General features: G+C 48.1%; 1 pseudogene; it reads left to right on the top strand.

The window, feature by feature from the left end:
* Positions 1–6,603: 6,603 nt before the first annotated feature.
* Positions 6,604–6,699, top strand: LOC118616634 (annotated as a pseudogene).
* Positions 6,700–7,569: the final 870 nt, after the last annotated feature.

The following is a 7,569-nucleotide window of genomic DNA, read 5'->3' as shown; positions in this document are numbered from 1 at the left end:
GCGGCTGTGAGTACTTTGTCATCAAGGTGGCAGGCAGGGTCTGGTGTTTCCTTTCCCTTCCCCTTCAGATTTGTCTCAATCCCTTCCGCTGTCCTGTGGGCAATAGTTGTGATGCCCCCCACCCAGATCCACTTCTGTCTTTGCCATTACTGCCCCCCTCCCCAGAGCTAAACAGATCTGACCCTGTGGCTGCAAGTGACCCATTGGACTTGTCTCATAAATCCTGCTTGCTGTACTGTATTTAAATCCTCCTGCTGTACTGGGCAGTGTCTGGCCTGACCCTGACCTCTAGTAACCCAAATCTATCTGGGGCTTCTTGTCCAGGACCCTAGGTGGGTCTGTCACCTGAGAGGGGATGGGACCCAGACAGAGAAATGGAGTGGTCCCCCTCCTCCCCAGAACCCTAGGCCAAACACTCCATTGTTTGCCTGTGCCCACAGAACCTGAAAAAGAAATCTAGACTGCAGAATTTTCTGGATAAGATATGGATCCATGTGGCCAAGCGACACACATGGGTACAAGATCCCTCCTAAGCTCTTCTAACTGGCCACCTGCCTGAGAAAGAAACACAGGAAAGTCATGCAGAGGCGGATCATATCTCAGAAAAGGTAACCTCAACTCTGGTATCAGGCCTGCGACTGATGACTGTATGACCTCGAGAAAGTCACACCCCATCTCTAGTTCTTTGTTTCCCATCTCTGTAATGATGGGGTTGATTCCAAGGTCTTTTCTACCTCTAAAAGCTTCCAGTTTCCTAAAGAAAAAAGGGAGCATTTTTCTTTTTCTTTTTTTAATCCTCACCCAAGGACATGCTTAGAGAGAGAAAGAAACGGGGAGAGGGAGAGAGAGAGAGAGAGAGAGAGAGAGAGAAACATCAGTCGATGTGAGAGAGAAACATCAGTCGCCTTCCATATGTGCCCTGACTGGGAATCGAACTGGCAACCCTTTGGTGCCCAGGACAACGCTCAACCAACTGAGCCACTCTGGCCAGGCAGGCAGCATTTTTCTTATCTGCGATTCAAAAGCAGCATGAGAGGAGCATCTCCACCTCAATCCCCTTTTCTCACTGCTTTCCTTTTTCTAAATTGAGCCTCATAATTTTTCAAACGGCAGGAGCCTCTTCCAATAATATTAACACAACAATCTTTTATTCTATAGGTGATTGAAGTAGAAAATGCTTTAAGGGAGTTGTTCATGTAGCTGAAACATGTACGGGGTATCAGGCATGGCTGGATCTAGGAGCTCGAACAAAACTCTTAGCTTACTCACAGGCTCTTACTCTTTTATCTAGCTCCCCCCCCCCTTTTTTTTAGCTCTGCTTAGCTTTATATGTTGTCCTTGTTTCCTTTCTGCAAATAGCTTTCTCATATCATTCTTATAACTTGAACCATACACCACCCCCTCCCAAAAAAGAGAAGATTTCCCTGCAGTTCTGCCAAAAGAAGGGGGAAAAAAGTCCTGGGAAGCTAGAGGTTCTGTATCACATTGCTCTTTTAGACTCTGGTGAAAGCTATAGATATACTGCCAAAAAAATTCACATACAAAAAAATTTACATTTTCCTGTGATTTCAGGTGACTCACCCCTGTTTAAGATGTGATTAATTAAGCCTGATAGCCCAGATCCCCAGGTTATTTAAGCTAAACTGGATTTTCAGAATTTTCTAGGCTAAGCCCCTCATCTCTACAGAGGAGACTAAGGGAACAACTTGACCACATCACGAACTAGACCCAAGTCTGCTGCCTCCCTGTCCGGTACCTTTTACAGCCCCTTGCACTGCCCTCCTGGGGTTGAGTACCTCACCCAGCAGAGAGCAGGTCTCTTCTTGCCCCTGCAGAGGAAAGGTCCGCGGGGAAGAGGAGCCTGGATCCAGTTCCTAGGGAAGGAGAACAGTTTGGGGTAGTCCTCTGAAAGTATTTTGTTAGCAACACAAATCTGTCAAACCAGCCTTACACGGAATTCTGATGTAGGTGTGGCCCAGAGTGAGGTGGGGAGAGAGGACAGAGCCTCCCCCACCTAGCCATTGCCTCTCCCTTCTCCTGCCCCCCCCCCCCAGTCCTTGTCGCTGGCCTGCCCAAGCACCCTAGGACTCCACACCAAGAGGACTGAAGACTGCTGATCTAGTGCAAGTGAATAGGCCTGGGAGTCAGTGGGACCTGGGTTCAAGTCAGCACTCTGTGACCTTGAACAATTCTCCTTGCCTCTTCTGGTCTGTTTCCCCATCTGTCAAATGGATATGGTCATCACAGTCCACCAGGAAGCGAACAGGATTCCGTAAGATCATTGTGGTATAAACACTGAACTGGAAATCACTGGGCAAATGCAAGTTATAATTTGGACCTCGGATATCTGAAGCCACAGGCACTAAAGCATTTCCTGAGCCACTCAGTTCTGATGACCTCACACATGACTGGTATTTGGAGGCCACCCAGGCACAGGGAGGCAATGGCAGCCGCCTGCCTCTTTCCGGAAAGAAGGCTTACCAGGCAGTGGCTCACATCCCCAACAAGTGCTGGGTTCCAGATCTACCCCCAGCCAGAGCCTGCAGTATGCTGGCCTCTCCAGGTCACCTCTCTGCGGTCATCCAGAGCCCTTGGGGTTAGCAGGCCTTCTCTACTCTGACTCTAGCTGGCGGCAAAGCAGCCCTACTTCATTCTCTCCAGCCGCCCAAGCACTGCTGAGCCATTTGTCGCCACTGGGGCAGGCACTGTGGTACATTTGCCAATCAAAGAGGGAAGTGGTTCAGTAAGGTGGGGTAATAGTTAATGCTCCAGACCTGGGCTCAAATCCCACCTCTGCCATTTAGTAGCTGTGTGACCCCGGGCAAGTCATGACATGGTTCTAAACCTGTTTCCTTAACTAATGAATAAGGACAAAATAGTGCCCACTTCAGAGGGACATTTGGAGAACCAAGTGAGATTCTGAGGGTAAAACAACACCATGCCAGCCACTTGAACAACATCCGAGAAACAGTAGCTAGTAGCAGACACTATTAACCTGTTAACCGAGCGGGACGTATAAATACGTCAAACGTTGCATACAGTAAAAAGGGAATTCCCCGGTTAACAGGTTAATTATTCAATTCTTTGCTTTGATATATAAAGTTTAGAAAATCTGAAGAAAAAGAAAAAGGGTTTTAGGACTCAAGGTCTACCTTGAAGAAAAAAGACACAAGCTTATGACAGAGTAGAAGAATGTTGTGTGCTACAGTGTAAAGAAACATATTACTCAAAGAAGTGATCAACCCAAACTGAGAGCAAACATGACATTTAGTAAAAGTTATGAGTCTCTTACACCACAACAGAGTCTGTTACACCGTAACAGATAACTAGAAACAAAGGGAAGGCCTAACATTTCTACTTAATCTGACCCTGGAATTCACTTCCATAACCGTTACCCCTAGCACCTAACGGGTACCCAACAAGTGTTCATTCTCTCTTGACAGAGCTAGTGAAATTCTGGGCTAGCTTTGAGGTCTGGCACCTTCTAGCCTTGACTTGCAAAGTCGACAGAGGGCATGATAGGAAAAAACAGAAAATTGGGCCAGGAACTGATGTGCTTTGTGGTTGGTTTCTCCCCAGCTTTACTGAGGTATGTTTCATAAATAAAAATTGTATATATTTAAGGTTACAACGTGATGTTTTGATATACATATACATTGTAAAACTCAAGCTAATTAACATATCCATCACCTCACATAGTTACCTTTTTTTGTGTGGCAAGAACATGTAAGGTCTACTCTCTCTGCAAATTTCAAGTTTATAATACAGTGGTTTGAACTATAGTCGCCACGCTATATGTTAGGTCTCCAGAACCTATTCATCCCGCACATAATGGAAACCTCGTACCCTTCAACATCACCTCCCCTTTTCCTCTCCCGCCAGCCCCTGGCACCCACCGTTCTGCTCTCTGCTCCCAGGAGTCCGTGTTTTTAGATTGCACACATAAGTGGGGCCATGCAGTATTTGTCTTTCTGTGCCTGGCTTATTTCACTTAGTATAATGTCCTCCAGGCTCATCCACGCTGTTGCAAATGGCAGGATTTCCTTCTTTTTTAAGGCTGAATAATATTTTAAATTAGGGCAGGCAGCTTTGTGCTCCCCAACCTTGAGGACCTCCAAAGTCTATTTAGTATTGCATTCATTTGCTAGGGCTTCCATAACAAAGTGCCACAGACTGAGTGGCTTAAACAACAGGAGTTGTTTTCTCACAGTTCTAGAGGCTGGAAGTCCCAGATCAAGGTGTCAGTATGGTTGGTTTCTTCTGAGACCTCTTTCCTTGGCTGATGGAAGTCAACGTGACCTCACACAATCTTTCCTGTGTGTGTCTGTGTCCAAATGTCCTCTTCTTATGAGGACAGCAATCATATTGGATTAGAGCCCATCCTAATAACTTATTTTATATTACTTACCTCTTTAAAGACCCTGGCTCCTAACACAGTCACATTCTGAAGTATTGGGGGTCTAGTACTTCAACCTATGAATTGGAGGGGGGCACAACTCAGCACATACAAATATCAGTATCTCAGAACCTTGGGACTAAAGTCATAATGTTAGGGCACATCAATGAGATAGGCATTAGTATTGTCTCATTTTTAGGCTCAGAGAAGTTTAATAACTAGTCCAAGACTATGTGACTTGCAGATGAAAGAGGAGGGCTTGAATCAAACAGCCCATGGACCTTGCCCTGCACACCTCCAGCCTGGAGAAACCTCTGCATGTGGGAGGAAGCACCTCTCACCTTTTGTTTTTTCAAGGGCCCTTCTCCTCCCCACCCACCCTGCCCAAACTGTGCCCTTTCTCTGGTCGTGGGCTTTTAGAAAACAAAAGCCAGGGAATTTTGCAGCTCCTGAACCCCCTCTATTTACACCTCACCTGAAGCTTTGAAGCACAAAGCCTGCTGCCTGCTTGAATGAAAGGAAAGTGATGGGAAGGGGGAGGCAGAAACATGAATGAACAGTGCAACATATCATCCGTTCTCACTACACAGATGTCCCAGCACCCCCATCCGAAGGGTGAATCAGTGCTAAGATGCTTCGTGTGTGTGCATGCTGACTCAGCCAGGTGTGAAGGGGGCTCGTGCTCACAGCTAATGCAACTCCAGGCCACCCCCACACGCTCTTGCAGAGCAGGGATTGATGGGGAAGCCTCTGCTGCAGCATTCAGGGTCTCCTCTCCTGCCTCCCCACCTGATTCCTGGGTGGTCCTCAGACCACATTTTGAGAAGCACTGTGCTTGAGCATGCACACCCCTCAGGAAAAGGACCAGGTTTTACTCCCCTTGAGATCCCTTGCAGGGACCCACTTTGCTAAACACTGAGCTGGAAGCGCCGCCTCCTCCCTCCTCCGAAGCCTCATAGCACCGGGAGCTCGCTTTATGCCTGCCCTTTGCTTTAAACCCAGATGGCTTCGGAGCAAGTAAGCCTCTCATCTGACCCTCGTGTCTCAGATTGTTGACATTCTCACCCCCGCCTCCGTCGAGGCCGGAGCCAGGCCTGGATGCAAAAGGCCGGTGATGTAAGAAGCTCAGGGAGCCTGTTGGCAGAAATCAAACAGCAGGTATTTTCATGCCTTTTAAACCACTCCGGGAGGTTTCAATGTCCTCCTTTTGCAGGCTCACACATATTTGGCGTTCGGTTTCTGTTTTCTTCCACTGCCAGGAGTTCGGGTCTCCAGTCCCCGGGCGGGGGCGCACTGCGCGCCCAGGTGAGCGGGTGTCTCCTGCGGGCTCAGCAGGATGGCGCCGCGGCGTCTCCAGCTGCGCGCTGCAAGGAAGGCGACGCCTCTCGGAGCTTCTCCTCGCCTCCCGGAGCGTGGCGTCCTTAATCGGTACGTGCAGAGACTGGGAAATAGTTGTTTAAACACTGCAGTGACCGAGGCCGCTCCACGCCCCCTTCCCCGAAGCAGGTGCTCCGAGTGGGGCAAACTCGGCCTTGAGGCGGACCCGGGCGCCACCTGCTGGCCAACGCACCTACGACCGGGTGTAAAAGAACAAAGTTGCTTTGCAATTCAGTTTGCGCTGCTCGGCTCGTTTCCACCGACCCCCCTATTGGTATTTCAGCTGCAGCCAGACTGGGTAGAAATCTGGATTGGGGATGCTTGAAATCAAGTATTGGCTTCAGGGGAGCCGGGAGGCCCCTAAACAGTTACGCAGAAGGTACAGGTTTCTGGAAGAGTGCAGAACAACTTTCATGAGTCTAACTACTATTTTATGATCTGTAGACAATGTGCCAGGCAACATGCCAGCCATTGGTAGTTAGTGGTAGTAGACCATTGGTAAGGCAGGTCACTTCTGCCCTTGGACCTTACATGAGCTCTACTATAATCCGTAGTAGGGTGAACAATGGCCTCCAAATATGCCCACCTCCTAATCCCCCGACTTGTAAATGTTACAAGGGATTTTGCAGATGTGATCAAGTTAAAGATCTAGATCGAGATGAGGAGATTGTCCTGGACTATCCCAGCGGACCCGATGTAATCACAGGGTCATTATAACAAAAGGGACCCAAGAGGAGTCGGAGACAGCCAGGTGATGTGACAACAGACGCAGTAGAACAGAAAAAACATTTGAAGGGGCTCTGTTGCTGACTTTAAAGATGCAGGAAGGGGTGCAGCACATATGTTCAAATTGGAATGATGCAGAGATTCGCACGGCCCCTGCGAAAGGATCATGTCCACATCCGTGAGTGATGCGTCCCATGTTTACAGAAATAAAAACAAAGACGTGGAGAGGAGGCCTGGAGCCAAAGGACAGCGACGGCGTCTGGAAGCTGGAAAGAGCAAGGACCTAGAGCTGCCAGAAGGACCTGCTTTCACCTTGAGTTTAACTCAGTGAAACTGCTTTCAGGCTCCCAGCGTCCGGAACCGTAAGAATACATTTGTGTTGTTTATGCCACTAAGTTTGTAGTGATTTCTTTCAGCAGCAATAGAAAACCAATACACATCTTAGCAGGCCTCAGACCCTAAAAGTGGTGAGACCTCACACTCACAGTCCCTTTCAATGCGGAGGATCTCCACATCACTAGTCCTACCCCTCTGCAGGAGGAGACAAGTCAAAGAGACAGAGGAAGTGGATTTACTGACCTTCTCCCCTGTGTCAGAGAGATAAGCCTACATCTGAGTCCCTTTCCCGGAGAGCTTTGGGACCAGTGGGGAAGATCCAACTCAGGCTGCATTTTTCTACCTGGGCTATACAGAGATGTGCCAGAGATCCCACAAAGCTATAGGATAAATGTGGGACATCTCCTCAAGCACTAGTTTTACTGGAAGACACAAGATTTAAAACATTTTTACTACAGGCATACCTAGGCAATATTGCAGGTTCCGTTTCAGACTGCTGCAAAAAAGCAAGTTGTGATCTCTTTGCAACTGGAGGGGCTTGCTTTCAACTCGTAAAAAACACATCTGTAAAGTGCAAAAAACCCAAGTGCAATAAAAGGAGGCAGGCCTGTATACAACTGGAATTTTAAGATAAAACACAGGACTTGAATGAACATTTTCTCTCCCTATCGCTACTTGCAGCTGTGCCTCCCAGATATTCCGGGCTATGCACTCATTTCCCCCGCCCTTGGTGA

This window comes from Molossus molossus, unplaced genomic scaffold, assembly GCF_014108415.1.
Source record: "Molossus molossus isolate mMolMol1 unplaced genomic scaffold, mMolMol1.p scaffold_m16_p_4, whole genome shotgun sequence".
Taxonomy (NCBI): Eukaryota; Metazoa; Chordata; class Mammalia; order Chiroptera; family Molossidae; genus Molossus; species Molossus molossus.
The sequence above is the reverse complement of the archived record's forward strand: the minus strand, read 5'-3'. Positions and strand labels throughout refer to the sequence as shown.